Genomic DNA, 22,106 nt, shown 5'->3' with positions numbered 1-22,106 from the left:
ATTACAAAGAAAGAATTACAAGCCAATGATAAACATAGATGCTAAACTCTCAACAAAATTATAGCAAATTGGATCCAGCATTACATTAGAAAGATCATACACCATGACCAAGTGGGATTTATTCTGGGGATGCAAGATGGATACAATACCCACAAACCAATAAATGTTATACATCACATAAAAAAACTGAGAGATAAAAATCACATAATGATATCAATTGATGCAGAAAAAGCATTTGACAAAATCCAATACTCTATCTTGATAAAAACTCCCAGCAAAGTTCGAATGGAGGGATCATACCTCAACATAATAAAAAGCCTTATATGACAACCTACAGCCAGCATCCCACTCAATGGGAAAATCTAAAACCATTTCCCCTAAGTACAGGAACAAGACAGGAATGCCCACTTTCACCATTCCTCTTTGACATAGAGCTCAGACAAGGAGAAGAAGTAAAAGGTATCCTTGTTGGAAAAGAAGTAAAACTTATTTGCAGATGACATGATATTGTACATATAAAACCCTAAAGACTCCATCAAAAACTACTAGACTTGATAAATAAATTTGGCAATGTAGTAGGTTACAAAATTAACACCCAGAAATCTATGGCTTTTTTTATACACTAATAATGAATTCACAGAAAGAGAAACTAAACAAACCCATTTACCATTGCAACAAAAAAATTAAGATACTTAGGAATAAATGTAACTAAAAAAGTAAACAACTTGTACTCAGGAAACTATAGGATGTTGAAAAAGAGATAGAGGAAGAAATAAACAAATGGAAGAATATACCATGCTCATAGATTGGTAGAATCAACATCATTAAAATGTCCATACTACTAAAAGCAATCTATAGATTCAATGCAATTCCCATTAAAATACCAATGGCATATTTTAAAGATCTAGAACAAACTCTCCAAAAATTCATCTGAAATTAAAAAAAAGACCCTGAATAGTCATAGCTGTCCTGAAAAAGAACAAAGTTGTAGTGATCACAATACCAGCTATCAAGCTATATTATAAAGCCATAGTTCTTAAAACTGTATGGTACTGGCATAAGAACAGACATATAAACCAATGGAACAAACAGAGAACCTAAAATCAACCCAAGCTATTATGCTCAATTAATATTTGACAAAGGAGGTAAGAGCATACAATGAAGTCAAGATAGTCTCTTCAATAAATGGTATTGGGAAAATTGGAGAGATACAGGCAAAAAAAAAAAAAAAAAAAAAAAAAAAAAAAAAGACACTAGACCAGCAACTTACACCATACACAAAAATAAACTCAAAAACCCATAAAAATCTCAGGAGTATCCTTAGGTAGCAAAGTATCTAATATATGTCATAGCAATATCTTTACTAATACAGCTCCTAGGGCAATAGAAACTAGGGAGAAAATAAACAAATGGGACTACATTAAAATAAAAAAGCTTCTGCACAGCAAAATAAACCATCAACATAATTACAAGAGAACCCACTGCATGGGAGAACATCTTTGCAATGTCATATCCAATAACGGTGTAATCTCCAAAATTTATAGGGAACTCATACAACTTAACAAAAGGAAGATAAGCAATCCAATAAAAAAATGGGTAAAGAACCTAAATAGACACTTTTTGAAAGTGGACATATAGAAGGTCAAGAGACATATGAAAACATGCTCAAAGTCACTAATCATCCGATCAAATCAAAATGACAGTGAGGAAGAAACCAAGATGACGGCATAGGGCAGACACCCGAATGCAGCCTACCACAACAAATTTGAATTTAGAACTGAAAAACAGGGGAGGCATTGCCCTGAAGCGCCAGACAGCTAGCTGAGAGGAGGCTCTGCCAACTGGGAAGGAGAGAGAAGGCACGCTGAACTTCAGGAACTGTGAAGGTACGGAGAACTGTGTGCACGAAAAGGCGCTGGCTTACTCCCCGTGCGGAGAGGAAGGGCCAGACCGAGATTGCTGCTGGCTACTTGCAGAGAGGGGGGGGCTGAGTACTACTGGCTTCTCTGGCGTGGAGAGGGCGAACAGCTAACGCGGCTGGCTTTCTTGTTCGAGAGGAAAACAGAATCACCCTATTGCTCTGATAGACGGCCCCAGACAGGGAGAGGAGAGACTGTCAGGCAGTGGGCAGAGATCTCTTGGAGGTGTGTGAAGCCAGAGGCCATTACTGCGGGACTTGGGGAGGAGCCGAAGGGAAAACAAAGTTTGTCTGCACCAACCTGAGACTCCGCCCTATCTGTGGCTGAGCACAGAAGCTCTCCCAGAGGCTGGCTTTCTCTAAGGAGAGACTGGCCGGAATCCAAAGCTTGTCTGCGCCTTTACCAAAGAGGTGCGTGCGCCTGCAACCAATCTTCCAAAACTCTCCACGAACAGGACTTTTCTAAGGCGAGACTGACAGGGAACCAAAGATTGTCTGCGCCACCCCAAGACCCCGCCCTATTCAAGCAGAGTACGGAAACCCTCCTAGCTGAGACACTGCTGATCCTCACAGCCAATTGGCTTGGAGATCAACGCTTCCCAGTGATACAAACAATAAGCAAGGCTTAACAACAAGACTGCACACACAGCCCACAAAGGGCTACACCAAGACTGTCCACTGCAGGTAACTGGGAAGGCTGTGCTACTGGCTCTACCAGAACACCTAGCACACAAAGCTATTCCATCAAATCAGGGAAACAACTAAAATGCAGACAAGAAGAAGGACACAAAGGAAGGAGATGGAGGAAAAGAAAAGATTGGACATTGAGTTCAAAACTACAGTTATAAGGTTATTCAACAATATCCTAAAAAAGGCCGATAAAATAAATGATACCTATGAGGATATGAAAAGGAAGCAACTAGAAATAATAAGGGATCAACAAGAAATGAAGAAAACATTGTCTAAAATAAAAAATATTATACAAAGTCCTAAAAACAGACTGGAAGATCTCAAGAATCAAGACAAAGATTTAGAACACAAAGAGCCAGAGGACACTCCTCTGCAGAAGGGAGAAGATAAGAGAATCCAGAAAGTTGAAGATAGTGTAAGAAACCTCTGGGACAATTTCAAGCGAACCAACATCAGAATTATGGGGATTCCAGAAGAGAGAGAGCAAGATACCGAGAGAATACTAGAAGAAATAGTGACAGAAAACTTCCCCCACCTGGGGAAAGAAATAAACTTACAAGTCCAGGAAGTCCGCAGAACCCCAAACAAAAGGAATCCAAGGAGGACCACACCAAGACATATCATAATTAAAATTCCAAGAGCAAAAGACAAAGAGAGAATATTAAAAGCAGCAAGAGAAAAGCAGGTAGTGACCTATAAAGGAGCACCCATAAGATTGTCAGCTGATTTCTCAACAGAAACCATGCAGGTCAGATGGGAATGGCAAGAAATATTCAAGGTGATGAATAGCAAGAACCTACAGCAAAAAATAATCTACCCAGCAAAGCTATCACTCAGAATCAAAGGACAGATAAAGAGCTTCACAAATAAAAAAAAGCTAAAAGAGTTCATCACCACCAAACCAGAATTATATGAATTGCTGAAGGGGGTTATTTAGGAAGAGGAAGAAGATAAAGATAAAAATTATGATCAACAAATACGTAGCTATCAACAAGTGAATCTAAAAACCAAGGGAATTAAAAAATCTGATGAACAATATTAACTGGTGAATATAATAGAATCAGAGGTATGGAAGGGGAGTGGACTGATGATTCTCGGAAAAGGGGAGTGGGGGTGCGGGAAGAGTCTGAACAAAAACTGCACCTATGGATGAGGACAATGGGGGATGGGGAAAGGACAGAGGGTGGGGTGGGAACCTGGTGAAGGGGAGCAATTGAGGGGGGGAAGAGGATCACATTTGTAATAATCTGAAAAATAAAGATTTATTAAAAAAAAAACCACAAAAAACCAAAATGACAGTGAGGTATCATCTCATACTTGTCAGATTGGCTATCATCAATAAATTAACAAATGACAAGTGCTGGTGAGGATGTGGAGAAAAAGGAACCCTTTTGCACAGCTGGTGGGAATGCAGGCTGGTGCAGCCACTTTGGAAAACGGTATGGAGTTTCCTCAAAAAATTAAAAATGGAACTCCCATTTGACCCAGTGATGCCACTTCTAGGAATATATCCCAAGAAACTAGAAATGCCAATTGAGAGGGCAGGGTGGGGCGAGAATGGGATCCTGACTCCACTGTGGGGCAGTGTGGAGTTATCCTCCATTCTCTAATTGAACCCTAGCCCTCACCCAACCAATCAGGTTTAGCTGAGGCAGTGACATCACCACTGACCAAGGTAAAACCCCTGGACTGGGCAAAATTCGCTCTCTCTTCCGCCATGCTGCTGACGTGAGTGGGACAGAGCCTGTGCTAGCATGGAAAAGGCTCTTTTGTTTATTTCATCGGACTTGGCTCCCTGGTGGTCCTTGGGGATCACGAAGTCTGGGTGTAACACCAATCAGAAAGGATATATGCATAGCAGCAAAATTTACAATAGCTAAGATCTGGAAACAGCCTAAATGCTCATTAACAGATGAGTGGATTAAAAAGCTGTGGTACATCTACACAATGGAATACTACGCTGCTGTAAAAGAGGAAGAACTCTTACCATTTACAACAGCATGGGTGGACTGGGAGAGCATTATTCTAAATGAAATAAGCCAGCCAGAGAAAGAGAATTATCATATGATCTCACACATTTGTGGAATATAATGAACAATATAAACTGATGAACAAAAATATATCCAGAGATGTGGAAGCATCCTCAAACCTCAAGAAGGAAGGCAACAGAGGGTGGGGTGTGGGGAAGATTTCAAAGGATTTGTTTCTATACATATAACCATAACCAATAACACAGACAGTAGGGGAGTGAAGGCATGTGCTGGGGCGGAGAGGTCAATGGGGTAAAAGGAGACATAACTAATACTTTACCACATGTGTCAAACACAAGGCCCTCGGGCCAAATCCGTCCCGCCAGGCCTTGCAATGTGGCCCGCACCGCGCTGTCATCACTGCACTCCGCTGCGTTTCCATCACAATGACAGTTTATGACTGTTCAGTAAACCATTTGGCCCGCGATTTAGGCTGGATTTTAGATTTTGGCCCCTTCTCTGATTGAGTTCGACACCCCTACTTTAGACAATAAAGAATTTAAAAAAATATTGTCCAATGGAGATATATATATATATATATATATATATATATATATATATAATGTGTATATATATGTATATATATGTATATATATGTGTGTGTGTGTTAAATGTAATAATTTTTGTTTGTTAATTTTAAGAAAAACTTTATATTTGTTATAATATGGCCATTTGATTTGAAAAATTTAAAACAAAGTCTGGCTCTGAGTTGCCTGGGAACCGAAACCTAACATTGTCACTGGAGATAAAATGTAAAAAGAGCTGAATGGTCAGAGCTATTAACTCATTGTCTAGTTGAGATAGTGGTGCTTGAGGCAACTTTAAGTTGTTAATCATATGTAAATGTAAATTGATTTTCTATTGTTGGAACTTCCCATTTAAGAGATGTCTTTGTTTCAGAATCTCAATAAAAGGAATGGTAAAAGGCCAGAAAAGGGTTAGTCTTCCCATTAGAGGTAGACTTCCCGCCTGGCCCCCATTTTCCCAAATTAACTCTTTTCCAGTCTCTCTTCATTTTAGTGTGTGGCCTTCTCCAGAAATTGGACCCTGAGTGGGCCCTGAGCCATGCGGGTCATGTTAAGGGATCCCATACTGAGTTATATTTTAAATGTTTCCACAAGACTATCTGGCCAATTCCTACAGACAGAGAAAAACTTACTTTGCAGGGGGTCACTCATATGCTAGCTAACTAGCTCCTGATGTTAAAAAAAATCATTATCATAGTTCATAGTCTGAACTGTCTAAAATTAACATCTATATATTTTATACTTACAAAAACCACATCTTATTACAAGTTCAACTTCATTGAAGTACATCTACCTTCTTATGTAACTCCCTCACCAAGCAGATATTTCCTCTTCATAGTCATCAGGGTTTGTCTGTCAGATTATGCAATGCTAAATCCTTTGCTTCCCCAGCCCTTACTGGGAAATCACACCATAACAGCTCAGTCTTAGCCCCACCCCTTGCATTTATCTTTGAGCAACCTTCCCCAAATCGGGCAATCCTTCTTTGTGTCAGGTTGGTGAGCAGTGCAGCTCCTGTCCAGGGAAAGTGAGTATCTAATTGGTTTTATGCTCATGGCATTTTTCTGTCTTTTTTTCAGTCACCTCGATTATTTAAGTCCCAGGCACAGAACAAGTGGCACCAGCTTTGAAGTCACAGCTGAGACTGAATTACGAATTAATTGTTTTCCGAAGGTACAGTAATTTATTTATTGAAGCTATGGTGTTGAAATATCTAGTTGATATATCTACTACATTTGTAATGGAGAAGATGATGCTATTATTACCTGAGAAAGTAATACAGTATCGAGACAACAAGTTTATGGAGGTCTTAAAACAAGTATGTGAGTTGGCAATTGAGACCATTCTTGAGTTTGTAATGGGGAAGATTGAGGCTATTATTCAAACCCAATTTGTTAAACTTACGAAAAATATCACTTACTTTTTTAAGAAGAAGAATCTCCGTGAACCAATCTGCACCCATGTGGTTTAGAAATAATAATTGATGATCATGAAAAAACAGTTGTCATTTCTGAGTCAACAATATATGCTCTTTGTGGATGAAACACAACCAAACTGATTTATTACGAACCATTCTGCACAAGTGCCTTTAAAAAATATTTTATTGATTTTTTAAAGATAAGAAGGGAGAAGAATATAGAACTAGAAACATCGATGAGAGAGAAACATTGACCAGCTGCCTCCTGCATGCCCCCTACTGGGGATGTGGCTGTAACCAATGTACATGCCCTTGACGGAAATCAAACCTGAGACCTTCCAGTCCAGCTCTATCCACTGAGCCAGACCGGTTTCAGCAAGTGCCTTCTTTTTAAAGAAAGTTGATAAGAGCACATGGTGAATGATTATTACTTCTGCATCTTATTTTCCAGGATGAATAAAAAATAAACAAATTTATTGATCTATAATAGAAAATAAAAACATCTTATTAAAAATATTTCTCTGAGATGTTGTCTTTTGTTATCATAATTTTTAAACTGTAATTGCCTGAATAAAGATTTGAAACTAAAAACAAAAACCTAGATAAAAATAAATATAGCAACTGCTTTAGAAATAAGGTTAAAAGAGAAAAATAGATAAGAACAAAACATATAATAATAACATATTGAATAACCGAATAACATTGCCAGGCCTCTAGCATTGTGGAACACACAAAAAAAAGAAAGAAGTAGCAGACAAACAAAATGCATATAAGAGGAGGGAACAAAGTTAGATTCAGGGGAAGATAATACAATAACAGAGGACAGTACTGCTTCCATATATGCTCAGCCTAGATCAAATTGGTATGTTTCTGGAAAATATATAAAAGTTGGTGCAAGAAGAAATAGATACATTGTGTTCCTTTAGATTTTACTGGGTGCTTTCTCCTTTAGTTGTTACTCATTGTTATCAAAAACTTTAATTTTGCTTTTTTTTCCCATGAGGCCAATTATATTTTTACTAGAGACCCGATGAACAAAATTCATGCATGGGAGGGGGGTGTCCCACAGCCCGGCCTGCTCCCTCTCCAATCTGGAACCCCTTGGCTGGTTTAGACCTGATCCTGCAGGCAGAGAGCAGGCCTAAACTGGCAGTTGGATATCCTTCTCACAATCCGGGACTGATGGCTCCCAACTGCTCGCCTGCCTGCTGGCCCAATTGTCCCCAACTGTCCTCCCATGCTGGCCCAATCACCCCCAACTGCCCTCCCCTGCCAGCCTGATGGTCCCTAACTGCTTGTTCCCCTGCCGGCCTGATTGCCCGAACTGCCTCTGCCTCGACCCCCACCACCGTGGCTTTGTCTGGAAGGAAGTTGGACATCCAGAAGATGTCAGGTCAATCGGGTCTATTTAGCACATTATACTTTTATTAGTATAGATGTTTTATGTTTAATCATTTTTCATTGGGCATATGTTCTTTTTAGTGTTTTATCTTGTGCTTTTGTTGTTGTTGTTGTTGTTAATCCTCGCCCGAGGATATTTTTCTATTGTTTTTTAGAGAGAGTGAAGAGAGAGGAAAAGACAGACAGAAACATCAATGTGAGAGAAGCACATCAATTGGTTGCCTCCTGTAGGAGCCCTGACCAGGATCTGGGCCGCGGAGGAGCCTACAACCAAGTAAGTGCCCTTCACCAGAATCTAACCTGGGACCCTTTGGTCATAGGCAGATGCTCTATTCACTGAGCCAAACCAACTAGGGCTTGTGCTTTCTTTTTGTTTGTTGTATTATCATTGACCTTTATAAGAATGTTTCTTTCAGTTTTTTCAATCGAGGTAATTTATATTTATTTATCTACTAAAGGCCCAGTGCATGAATTCATGCATGGGTGGGATCCCAGGGAGGGATGGGGCGGCCAGGACACGACTGGTTCTCCTGGTGGGTGGTGAAACGCCCTTGCTGGCCCCAGATCAGGATTCATTCTGCTGACATTCGTGCTGGTTGTCAGGAACCACCTAACAGCCAGCCCCTTGTATATTGTTTCTGTCTTGTGGAGTGGAGCATCTAGGGAGGGGAAGCAGCCACGGTGCCTGAAGTGGACTTCCAGGAGGCCAGTGGTGCTGTCGGGATCATACCAGCGGCACCGGTCCATCGGTGCCTGGCCTAGTCTCTGGAGATTGGACCTGCAGGACTACTGAGGGAGTGAGTAGCTGCAGAGGGGCTGGTGGGCCACGAGGATGGGCTGGTCAGCTGAGTAGCGTTCCTGCTGTAGGAGTGCACTGACCACCAGGGAGCAGCTCTTGTGTTGAGCCTCTGCCCCTGGTGGTCAGTGCACATCATAGTAACCCATCATTCAGTTGTTTGGATGCTTAGGCTTTTATATGTATAAATTTATTTATTTGTTTGTTTTTCTTTAAATTTTACCTTATGCTTTTCTTTATTGTCTTATCCATCTTCATCAAGAATTTTTACTGCACATTTTCATTTGCCATATTTTAATATTTTAAATTGTGTTTTCTCATATTTTATCTTTGCTTCTCTTTCTTGTTCCTTTCATTGTTATTTATCAAAAATTATCTTTCTTTTTTTAAGAATATAAACTTACTTTTTTGGGGGCCATAAAACATTTAAATTTGTTTACTTAAATGTAATTAAAAATATTTAACCACTGCACAGAAAATTGTCAAACTTCACCTCATTGCACAATGGAAAAACATGTAGAAAAAGCTCTTTTTAAAAATAATTTTTATGTTTAGTTTTGTTGTGTTTCTTTATCTTTTATCTCTTACTTTATCTTTGTCATTTGTCTTATTAATTGCTATCAAACATTTTTTATGGGGCTTGATTTATTTTTATCTATTTCATTTGATGTGTGTTGTTCAAATATATTTTGGAATATATATATATATATATATATATATATATATATATATATGTATATATGCAGTATTTGTAAGTATATATATATATATGCAGTTGTTCAATATATATTTTTTAATGAATACTTACTTGTTTCTGTGACATTAATATATATATATATTTTCAACCATGCATACTATTCCATTGATTTTTTAGAGAGAGTGGAAGAGAGAGGGAAAGACAGAGAGAAATATCAATGTGAGAGAAACACATCGACTGGTTGCCTCTTGCACTGACTCTGACCAAAGTCGGGGCCAGGGAGGAACCTGAAACTGAGGTGCATACCCTTGATCAGAATCGAACCCGGAATTTTTTGGTCTGCAGGTTGAACCAAACCAGCTAGGGCTCTGTTAGTTTAATATTTATAAAAGTCGTATGTACTTCTTTTAGTTTAAGTGTGTAAAAGTCTCTCAATATTGTCCCATTGATGGATAGTTATATTTTGATATATATGTGAAATGTAATAACTTTTGCCTGTTAATTTTAAGAAAAACTTAATCTAAACTAATAATAGGGGAATATGCAAATTTGTCAATTACAGAATCACGGGTCATGACTGGATCAGCAGGCTGTGTCCCCACCTTCTGCTCAGGCAGTCACAAGGCCCAGGGTAGGATAGGATACAAGAGGGGAAGGAAGTGGATGGCAACTGGCGGGGGGTGGGGGTGGGGGTGGGAGGGTGGGGAGGGAGAGGGCAGTGGCGGCCATTGGTATGGAGGTGCCAACGGGTCTGGGACAGAGTGGAGGATGATTTGAGGCCTTCTGGGTAAAGGCGTTCCTGCTTCATGGCAGCAGATCCTGGGCTGCATGGGCTTCCTCAGCCACCCTCGCTGGGGTGGGTATCCTGGGCAGGGAATGGGAGCAGCACAGTGGCTGGGAAGCTGGGGAAGGGGGGTGGGGGGCGCTGAGCCCTAGGCTGGGGGTTAACGCACTCCCTCAATCCCCCAACGGAAGCTTTAAGAAGGGAAGGAGGGAGGGAAGAACTTTATAAAGGAGTCATTAGAGAGCAGAGTTAAAGAAAGAAAGAGGATGTGTGAGTGAATTGTAGGAGCTATAATAAAAATCTAGTATAGCTGTGTACTGGGGATAGATTTTAAAAGTAGGAGTCAGGAAAGAAAAAAGATAAATGATAGTGAATAATTAGGCAAGTAGATAGATATTAAAACAGTGGAAGTAGGGAGAGAAAAATGTGGATGGGAGAGAAAGAGGGAGGGAAGAAAAGTTTTAAAGGGGAGTCGGAAGAGCTTAAAAGGAGAATGGGAAGAAGGAAGAAATGGGGGAGGGAACAAAGCAGGTCTGAGGGAAGAAGTGAAGAAAAAAATTAAGGTGGGAAGAAAGGAAAAGAGGAGGGAGTGAGGGTAGGAGAAAGATGGGAAGAAGGATGATGGGACAGAAGTAGGAAATAAGGAGGAAAGAAAAGTTTATAAATGATTAGTCAGTAGGAAAAAATGTCACTTAAAGGAGAAAGAAAAATTATGTGACAGGGAGAAGCCAATAAAGAAGTCAAATACAATTGTGTGTGGAGGGGATATATTAAAAAAAAAAAAAAGTTAATAGGGACAACCAAGCCGTCAGGGGAGGGCAGTTAGGGGTGACCAGGCTGGCAGGACAGGGCAGTTAGTGGGGGATCAGGCCAGCAGGGAAAGGCAATTAGAGGAATTAGGCAGGCAAGGCAGGGTAGTTAGGGGGATCAGGCAGGCAGGCAGAGTAGTGAAGGCAGGCAGGTGAGCGGTTAGGAGCCAGAGGTCCCAGATTGCGAGAGGGATCTGGCCTAAACTGGCAGTTGTACATCCCTGGAAGGCTCCCAGATTGGAGAAGGTGCAGGTTGGGCTGAGGGACTCCCCCTCCACTGTGCATGAATTTAGTGCACCGGGCCTATAATATTCATTATAATATGGCCATTTGATTTGAAAAAAAATTTTTTTTTTTAAAGTAGTGATCTGGCTTTGAATTTTAAAACAAAATAGTGATCTGGCTCTGAGTTGCATTTTAAATATTTTCACATAATTGGTCCACCAATTCCTACAGATTGTGAATAACTTACTAGGGAGTGAGTTTCTCATATGACAGCTAACTAGCTCCTTATCTTAATAAAATCTTTATAATTTTAGGCAATCTCAACATTCTAAAATTAACACTTATGTTAACATTTATGTGTTTTATAATTAGAAGAATCACATGTTCAACTTCACTGAGGTGCAACTACCTCCTTATTTAATTCTCACACCAAGCGGATATTTCCCTTTCAAGCACACCGGGGTTTTTCTGTTAAATTAGACAATGTTAAATAGTTTACTTCTGGAGCCATTACTGGGAAATCACACAATCACAGCTCAGGCTTAGCCCCGCATTCCTGCTATGTCTCAGCTAGGTGAGCAGTGCGGCTCCTGTCCAAGGGAATTGAGAACCAAATTGCTTTTATGCTCATGATAGTGGCCTCTGTTTTCAGTCACTTAGATAAATTAAGACCCAGCACAGAACAACTGTCACCAGGTTTGAAGTCACGGCTGAGACTGAAGTTACCTAGTCATCATGTTTTCCAAAGGTATGATAATTTCATTCATTCAATACCTGCTTATGAAATATTTAGTCAATATATGTAGTCTATTTGTAATGAATACCATGATGCCATTTTTACCAGAGAAATTAATAACATATCAAAATAGCAAGTTAATGAAGGTCATTAAACAAGTAACTATGTTTGCAGTTGAAACTGTTCTTAAGTTTGTAATGAGAAAGATCGCTGCTGTTACTGAAACCCAGTTTGTTAAACATATGAAAAATATCATTCATTTCTTTAGGAAGAAGAATCTTCATGAGCCAATCTATACTAGTGTCACTTAAGAAAAAATAATAAATGATCATGGAAAACAATGATCACTTATGAGTGAGCAACGACTTTACTTCCTGGATGAATTGCATCTAAACTAATTTACTGATTTACATATAATCACAAAATAAAAATATCTCTTATTGAAAATATTTTTGCAGCAACTTTTGCCTTCATGATTTTACTGAATTTGATTGCCTGACTACTACACAGCTTTGAAACTGAATAAAATAAAGTCTTGGTAAAGAGGAAACAGTGTAAGGCCTGTGTCTGTAGTGAGGTCTGTCTAAAACTGGGATGGGCTCATGGGGCAGAGCAGAGACTTTGACAGAAGACTATCACCGTGGGTAATGAGGTTACCTGCTGAGGAGCTGGAGGCTGCATTGGGCTTAGAGAGCTTGGGAAAAGTAAGTCCAAAGGCTAAAATTGAGGAGTTAAGAGTCCTGAGTGATGTTGCTGACCACCTGGCTCAATGGAGAATCTCTCGGCTGAGTCCAGACTGTGGGTGGTTTGAGAGGCATCCTCTCATTTAAGGGAGGGACATGGAAATGAACCAGAGTAAAAATGAGAGTCTAGAGCACATGTGTCAAACACAAGGCCCGCGGGCCAAATCCGTCCCGCCAGGCCTTGCAATGTGGCCCGCACCGCGCTGTCATCACTGCACTCCTCTGCGTTTCCATCACAATGACAGTTTATGACTGTTCAGTAAACCATTCGGCCAGCGATTTAGGCTGAATTTTAGATTTTGGCCCCTTCTCTGATTGAGTTCGACACCCCTAGTCTAGAGGCTAAAACAATAGAATGAATGGGACATAGAGAAACCTCCCAAAGGCTTCCAGATGTCATGTTTTGGGTCACTGGGATGCAAGAGGCCCATGTCTTCCCCTACTTCAGGTATTGTCAGCACCTCCTCAGGTGGCTGACAATGCCTGAAGAGCCATGAGCTTCATGCTCCTGGTGGGGAAAAGTCTTGACAACTGAACTAATCTGTGCAGGTTCCTTTAAATACACAGCTTTTGAATCAATTGCTGTAGTACCCTACCAGCCTTCTGGGAAAACAATGCAAGAGTGGGCATGCTTTGTGGACAAGAGCACATTTCATTGCAGAGTTCCTTTAGGTAAGAAGAAAGAAAACCTTGCAGATAGCTCTTATATCTGCAGAGGCCTTAGCCCCACGTTTACAACAGACATCTAAAGTTCTGGGTCCCCAAGTGTCACTCACCCCATTCCTCAATCCCTGGGGCTCAGTAGGCTGCAAAGACACTATACCACTCTATCCTCTTCCACCAGGCACCCCAAAACCCGTGTGGTGCCTCATTTGTGAGCACTTACTTCCAATTGCAGTCTCAGGATCAGAGGTCTGGTAAAGTGGCATTTTGGGTTTCTATGGTGCTTCCAGGGAAAGCTGAAACTGCCAGACTCAGACAACACTCCTCATCCTCACAACCCCAGAGACAGTCTCTCCCTGACAAAGCTGGACACTGACAACCCTGGCCCTCAGTGTGGACATTGTAATCCCTGGACTATAGCCCTTATGCTCCTCCCAACACCAGCCCGCCTGCCTTCCCTACCCTTCTGCAGGCTGGAGTCCTCAGCCTGTGCCTGCCAACCTGACCTCTCCCTTGTCCTCCTATATTCTCTTCATCCTAAACCAAGACTAATGTGACCAAAACACAGGTTAGGGCACCTGCTGCAACAAAAGCCAAACTCATGAGAAAGGTGCTGGTGCAAAAGGAAAGAGACTCATTTAGGTTCCACGCCTGGGAGGATGATGGACTGACCTCTCAAAGAGCTTGCCTTCTTCCTTCTCAAAACTGGAGTCCAATAGCAATATGGAGGTAAGGGCTTGCCCCACCCCCTTCTAATTAGCTTGCAAGCTCTTAGCCTTCCTGCTTGGGCCCTATGCATTCATCTTTCTAGCTTTTGGTGCACTTGGTATAAGAAACTCCCCCTTATCCATCTTGGTGAATGGCTGAGAATCCCTAGTGTTCCATGCCTATCAACAGTATCAGGGTCAGTGGGCAGAAGGGTGCTCAGCTGCACACAGGAATCCTGCAGATGGCACAAATCTCAGCCCACCTTGTGGTCTGGGACACAGCACCCTGACATCCCAGGGATCTGGTTGGAGACTGGAGCACTAGTGGATCCCAATGCAGCCCTGCATGGCCTGCCCCTCTGAAGTGGCCAGCTAGGCTGTGGACACCCTGCTGCTGGCTGCTGTGTGATCTGACTAACTGTCTTACCATAACACTAACACCAGATACCTTTCTCTCCATCCTACTTACCCAATGGTTATAGTTACGCTCCTTACTCTGTCCAGGACCTTACCCTTTCTGCCACCCTTGGCAGCCCCCGGTTTCTAAAGGACATCTGACCCACAGGTCTCTCTAGGTTTCTGCTCTATATTCAGAGGCCAATCCAAGATGACAGAGCCCAACAGAACACAGAAAGTAGATTTAATTTCCCATTTCCCAGTACCCTGCGTGTGAACTCTCATTGGGACAGGCAAATGGAATTTGTGAAGAAGACAAAGAAAACTATCCGATGAGGACATAAATTTTTGCAGTGTTGTGTGTGCTTCCCTAGAGGGCTCTGAGTGATCACAGGGCATTGAAGTTGTTGGGGTGGAGCCTGCGTGTCCAGGTTGGCATCTAGTAGCATTCAGGCTCCATCCCATTGCCATTTCAAGGAGTTTTTACATCTCATACACAATCAAGGTTCTATAACAGAAGATCTTTGAAAGATTTGTGCATCTGCTCCCTTTCATGTGAGGGGAAAATGCATGTGGCATTGCAACAATGTTGGAGGTTAGGGTCCTTCAGCTCTCTATCATCTCATTGGTCATCTATCACACATTTAATTTGGTTAGTGTTTCTGCCAATATTAGTGAGGAGACCTTAAAGTTTTCCATTGTCCTGTTGTGCCAACCTATGGAGGCTGTGCAGGATATTACAGACAAGGGATTAGGAAGGGAGCAGGTAGTTATCTGGGTGTCTCCAAAGTGTATCTGAGTGGATAAAACATCCAGCCTGTTTACACAATCTTTAAAAGTCCTGGAGACCAGTATCCAAAAATGGGTGTCACTGTGCTGGAATCTGGTGTGTGTCTGCAGGACTCTGTCTCCCAGATTCTCTGGGAGAATCTACTTTTGCCTTTTCAAGTTTCTGGAGCCTTTTTTCATTCCTGGCTCATGTCCTTACATCACATGCCTTCCTTTCCAGCTCCCGTGGCCATATCAGCCTTTACCCACTCTTGTTTGATCTCCTCATGACTCTCTCTCTCTCTTTCATAAGCAAACTTAAGATTATATGTAGGAAGCAATATTTTCATTAAACCACTTATAACTTTGTCACAGGTGCAAAGTGCCTTCTGTCAGGAAATGTATCAGTCACATTTTCTAGGGATAAACCTCAGCATATCTATATGGAACAACGATTGTCCCTACCACAGTATTCATAGAACTTCAAAATGTCTTTACTTCAAATTATATATATAAAAAGCTTTTTAAAACGACCTGTTTCATTCCTGTGTTCTTGAATGGTGAAAGTGTTGTCCCCAGTGTTGGAGCTCTTCCTGGTCCCAACCCAGCAGAATGGTCTCATTGCTTCCCACCCCCTTGGATGTGTGCGTTCTCAGACATCCTTCCAGACAATCTGGTTCCAGGGTGCTGACATTGGAATGAAAAGGGGGCTGGGCACTGGTGCAGAGGCTCCTTGCCCACGAGTACTCCTTAAGGGTGTGGGGTTGGCTCATATCAGGTCTGTGATTCTGTGAGAAGCCAGCCTTCCAGGTCTGAAGTCATTCCTGGGACTGAAGGGCACAGACATGCTCATGATGTGTTCCAAAGATTCAGTTACCTCATTAATGAAAGAAAAAGCTTTGGAATTTCGAATGGACAAGTAGTTACCGGTCATTTCAAAGACTCTAGGTACCAGGAACCCACATCTGCCCAAGGCAGGACCAGTACAGTCAGGAAGACCCTCTCACAGTGGAAGCGCACCACAGTCATCATGGGCCTTGACTCCTTGGGTCATGGGTTCAGAGGGATGAACATGGCTCTCAACCCCTGAGGACAGGGGACAGTTGTGGCCAAAACCTCCTAGCACTCTGCATCCAGGTGCCAGTCTGTAGAGATTATGTATCATTCACTCATTCATTCACCATAATTTTCCCCTCCTTTCAAAAATATATTTTATTGATTTTCCACAGAGAGGAAGGGAGAGGGATAGAGAGTAAGAAACACCGACGAGAGAGAAACATTGATCAGCTACCTCCTGCACATCCCACACTGGGGATGCACCTGCAACCAAGGTACATGCCCTTGACTGGGATCGAACCCAGGACCCCTCAGTTCGCAGGCCAATGCTCTATCCACTGAGCCAAACCGGTCAGGGCTCCCCCTCCTTTTTGAAAGAGCATTTGAGTGCTGGTTCCTATATTGTTTGCAGGTGTAGAATGAGCAGTAAGAAGGCAAAGTCCTTTCCTTTCTATCCAGTGGCAGTGACACTCACACAATAGGGAACAAATAAATGGTTTCAAGTCCGGGGCAGGGAGGTCAGGATAAGCCACCTGAGGGCACTGCCTGAGCTTTCACAGTACTGATTCTGATTGTTCATGAAGGTAATTTCCTTCTTGAGATAAAACATTCATTCTTCACTTGCTTTCACTGCCCAGACCAGCAAAATCCACCTTGAGATGGACGCTGCTAAGAAGAACGGACCTGGTTCCAGGGTCCACAGACACCTGAGACCCTTGAGGTGGAGAAGAGGGTGGGACTGTGGATGTGCAAGGACCTTGCTGTAACTGATATGCTGGTCATGGTCCGTGTGAGCCTGTGCCACTTCTTCCCCTAAATAAAAATAGGAAAAATGGTAAATTGACTCTGGATTACCATGTTGTCTGTGAATTAACCTTAAAACATCCATGATCTCAAGCCTAGTATAGAGCAGCCGCCCAAATAAATGGCAGCTACCATTATTTGCCTCCATGAAAGAGATTCCCCTCCCCCTTGGCTGACCCCTGGTAGACAAGGAGTTGCAGGAGCATTTTCTCTCCTCTGTTCCTCCCTGGGGACCTGACCTTCCCCTGGAGTCTCCTAAATCCCCTAGGGCAGTAGGTTAATGACCTGGGGACCTTGTCTGTCTCTGCTCTCCACACAGTCTCAGGTGAAGGACCAGGCTCCACCCCTGGCTGGATGTGGCTGTTGGGGATGAGTCATGGCTGGTGACCAGCTCAGAAGACTTGGTTCTCAGAAACCTGGTGTTGAGCAAGTGTCCAGGGTTGTGCCAGGTCAGATCCCTGTGAGAAGAGGAAGGACAAAGGCTGCTGCCTAGGTCCTCAGGAGAGAAGATTTCATACACATGATGGAGGGTGGAGTTTGTTTTCTGGGAATGAAGAGAGATCCAAACTCTGACTGTTAGCAGGCCATGTTCTCCCTTCGGACTCTCTGTCCGACAGCTGTGGGCACTTGCTGCCCCCTACCCATGCTGATAGCAGGCCCTGGTCTATAGGGAACATGCTCTGACCCCAGATGTCATACAAGGTGACATGCTTCTGTTGCATGATGTCCCTCATGTCTATTAATCATCTGCCAAGGTGCAGACAGCAGAACTGGATGTTGGCCTAGCTTCTGTCTCATCCTCAGAGACATTGTTGTTGGTGGGAAGTTTCTGTTCAGAGTCCCTGCCTGGGCACAAGGACTGGTCTACCCCATTTCTCACCAGAAGTTACTGTTAGATGCCATGTTCTGGGTCACCCTCCTTCTCTTATTGTGGGTTCCTGGTCCACATCTGATTCCCTCCTTGCACTGCCTGATGCCTGTGCAATGCTTCCCCACACACATGGTGTTGGTACTCACTGTGCAGTGACCAAACCAGGTGCCTCACATAATTCTCCAGGCATAGGAAGGAAGGGCCAGGTGATGGCATCAGGATGCTTAGTGAGAAAGGCCCTCCAGGTCTCAGTAACTGCCACATGCCAGGACTGATAGTCCTTTCAATGGTTATCCTATGGATTGCTCCCTGTGTCTGGGTGTGCCAGGAGTTCCCCTTAGAGCTGAGTGCAGCCTAGGTACTTCTTGTAAAGACTTGGCTTCCAGAGCTTTCTTCAGTTTGTAGACAGGCCTGATGGTCCAGGTAGAACCATAAAGTGTGTATCGGACATTGCCAGCTGTGTTGAGGACCCACCAATCAGCACAGGGATGATGCGAGGACATCATGGTATGGGGACATTAGGGCCCAGGGATAGTGCTCAGGTCACTACCCTCTGACTGAGGACCAGGGGAGCTCTGGAGGTAGCTCGGTTTGCTGCTGGTATGAGGCATGAGATCAGGATGAGGCCCTTGGAGCTACCTTTATGTCCTTGAGATTTAAACAGGGGAGGGGAATCATTCCTACCAGGTCTCAACCTTGTAGTTAGCCAGTTGACAGAAGGAAACTCCTTAATCACTGTAAAATGAAAATAATACACTGGAATGTTCCCTTTTTTTTCTAATAAATTTTTATTGTTTAGATTATTATAGTTATTCCTCTCCCCCCACACCCTCTATAGCTCCCCTCAACCAGTTTCCATCCTACCCTTTGCCCTTGCCTCCCTGCACTATCCTCATCCATTGGTGTACGATTTTTGTCCAATCTCTTCCCACAAACCCATACCCTTTACCCCTCCCCAGGGAATTGTCACTCAACTCCCTTTCTATGCCTCTGATCCTATTATATTCACCAGTTTATTCTGTTCATTAGACTTTTTATTCACTTGAATTTTAGATTCACTTCTTGACAGATATATATTGTAGTCACATTGTTGTTAATAATTTTTTATCTTTAGCTTTTTCTTCTTCCTTCTTTTCTTAAAGAATACCCTTCAGCATTTCACATAATACTGGTTTGGTGGTGATAAACTTTTTTAGCTTTTTCTTTATCTGACCTTCAATTCTAAATGATAGCTTTGCAGAGTAGAGTAATCTTAGTTGTAGGTTCTTGCTATTCATCACTTTGAATATTTCTTGCCACTCCCTTCTGTCCTGCATAGTTTCTGTTGAGAAATCAGCTGACAGTCATAGGTACTCCCATGTAAGCAAATAACTGCTTTTAAGATTCTCTCTTTGTCTTTTGCTCTTGGCATTTTAATTATGATGTGTCTTGGTGTGGTCCTCTTTGGATTCCTATTTTTTGGGATTCTCTGTGCTTCCTGGACTTGTAAGACTACTTCTTTCACCAGGTGGGGGGACTTTTCTGTCACTATTTCTTTATATAGGTTTTTAATATCTTGCTCTCTCTTCTTCTGGCACCCCCATAACTTGTATGTTGGGTATGCTTGAGGTTGTCCCAGAGGCTCTTTACACTATCTTCATATTTTTGTATTCTCTTTTCTTTTTGCTTTTACAGTTGGGTGTTTTTTGCTTCTTCATATTTCAAATCTTTGATTTGATTCTTGAGATCCTCTAGTCCACTGTTGGATCTCTATATGTTATTCTTCATTTCAGTTAGTATATGCTTAATTTTTAGTCGGTCCTTTTTCATATCCTCCAGGGTCTCACTAAATTAATCCCCAGTGTCTATAAGATTATTGAAAAACCTTCTAGCCATGGTTATGAACTCTATATCCAGTCATTTGTTTTCCTCCATTTCTTTTGTTTGTGAACTGTTCCTTTGTCTTTGCAATTTGGCTGCTTCCCTGAGTTGATAGAGTGGCTTTGTGTGCTAGGTGTCCTATAGGGCCCAGTGGCTCAGTTTCCCCAATTACCTAAGGTGGACATTCTTGGTGCACCCCTTTGTGGGCTGTATGCACATTCTTGTTGAAGTTAAGCCTTGATTGTTGTTGGTATCACTGGGAGGAATTGACCTCCAGGCCAATTGGATGTGAGGATCAGTTGTGTCTATGATGGGAGAACTTCTGCATTGGAAACACCCTTATGGAGCAAGGCTTGCTTCAGTGGAGCTTTGAAGCTCTCTAAATCTGCCCCCTGAGTCAGCCTCTTATGGATTTGAAGAGTTGTAGTAGTCTGGATGGTCTGTCTCTGACCACTGGGCACTTGTTTCTCCAAGGAGAGAGGCCACCCAGCAGAAGCTACAGAGAGATCTTCAGATTCCTTCTCTTTGTTTGGGGTTTGGAGGTGTCCAGATGAGGCCCAGCTGTGAAGCAATGCAAGCTGCTGTGGAGCCTTGGGTCTGCTTTTGGAGGCTCTGGGGCTCTTTGACCCAGCTGCAGTACCTTAGGTTTCAGATTGCAAAGGGCCAGGCCATTCATATGCAGAAGGCTCTGTACACAGCTTGGGTGGGGTTTTAAATTGGGGTGGGGTCTCATGGAATCACCAGGGAGAGGTCCAGTGTCTCTGTGTCCTGCGGCACCATGCAGGCACAATGATCGCTGCAAGCACTTCTGAAAGCCGCACTCAAATTTTTACCTGATGTTAGGCTGTGCAGTTCCTCCCTGTATAAGTCTGGGTCCCCAGAGTCCCACACGGAACTGGAATTCAGAGCAGTGGGGAGCTTGTTTCTTTCTCCTGATTGACAAAGACAATAGTGTACTCAGTTACCAGCTTTTTCCTCAGAATCTCAAGCCTCCATACCTCTGCACTTCACTTCTGTACCTCTGCCCCTCCTCCAAGTCTCAGTCTGCTTTTCTCTTTCCTTCTAGTTGTATAATTTCCACTCAGCCATCCTTCCCATGGTTCTGGATGATACGCGTTTTGTCTTTTAGTTGTTGTTTTGAGGTAGTTGAGTGAGGCAGCAAGTTCAGGTGCTTATGTATGCCGCTATCTTGGTTTCTCACCTGGAATGTTCTTTTAAGGAAAACAAATAACCATTTTCAATTTATCAATACATAACTATGTTGCAAGTTTTCCTAGTTCATCATTAACATCACTTTTTATATTTTAGCTCTTAGGAAATGGTGAAAGCCGCCCATGATCTGGGTTTCATCACATGAATGTGGATTTTATGTGGACTCTGCTCTGATTTTATGAGTTCATGAACTTCATGTGAAGTTCAAGATCATCTGTGAACACTCATGAGATTTCTCTCTGTCCATTGTTCTTACTCATCCCTTTACAAAGAGTAGGAGTTAAATTTTCCCATGGAATTGGAAAGCATCTGACAAAATAAATAAATAAATAAATAGTGCCCAAATATTGCTGGGTGGGGAAAAGAAACTGTTTTTGAGAACATTTCCCTGAAAATTCCTTGGAGAAGGTACCAGCTTGGCCAGTCACATGTGGGGATGAATGAATTACAGAAATATAGGTCAATAATTTCACCATCAATTACAGAAATATAGGTAAATAATTTCAGCATCATACCCAAGATTGGACTACCAATTCTGCCCAGAGCGAAAGAGGTAGAGGAATGAATGGTGAGGACATTATGAAAAGTGCCTCTTCCCTGTTCTTGCTCTCCCTATGGTAGAATCACACAGCAACATCCTTCCTTTGAGACCTCGAAGACCCTTCCACCAGAGAGGAGTGTGTCCACTCCTTCCCTATTTGTCTCCAAGAAAGATACAGGCTCTTATAGGCTGATAGGAGGATCAGTTCCAACCATTTTTACTTCCAACCTGCCACAAGAAGTATGCTTGCCTGGGTACTAGGATGGAGAAGAACTCATCCTAGTGGGGACAATCATCCTCCAACCCAATATGAGGGAGCTTTCTCCACTTTACCAGTCCTGGAGACAAGGGATGCTCTTTTTTTTTTTTTTAATTCATTGAATTGATTAGGTGACATTGATTAGTAAAATTATGTAGATTTCAAGTGTACAATTCTATTATACATCATCTGTGTA

At 42.3% G+C, this 22,106-nt stretch overlaps 1 long non-coding RNA gene across 1 annotated transcript in view; it reads left to right on the top strand.

The window, feature by feature from the left end:
- Positions 1-11,846: 11,846 nt before the first annotated feature.
- LOC118702340 overlaps positions 11,847-22,106 on the top strand; it is a 51,913-nt gene continuing 41,653 nt past the window's right edge. The window contains exon 1 of the long non-coding RNA XR_004982695.1: positions 11,847-12,042. This is a non-coding gene — a long non-coding RNA (uncharacterized LOC118702340). The remainder of the gene's footprint in view (positions 12,043-22,106) is intronic.

This window comes from Pipistrellus kuhlii, unplaced genomic scaffold (genome assembly GCF_014108245.1).
Source record: "Pipistrellus kuhlii isolate mPipKuh1 unplaced genomic scaffold, mPipKuh1.p scaffold_m20_p_38, whole genome shotgun sequence".
In the NCBI taxonomy this organism is placed as follows: Eukaryota; Metazoa; Chordata; class Mammalia; order Chiroptera; family Vespertilionidae; genus Pipistrellus; species Pipistrellus kuhlii.
The sequence above is the reverse complement of the archived record's forward strand: the minus strand, read 5'-3'. Positions and strand labels throughout refer to the sequence as shown.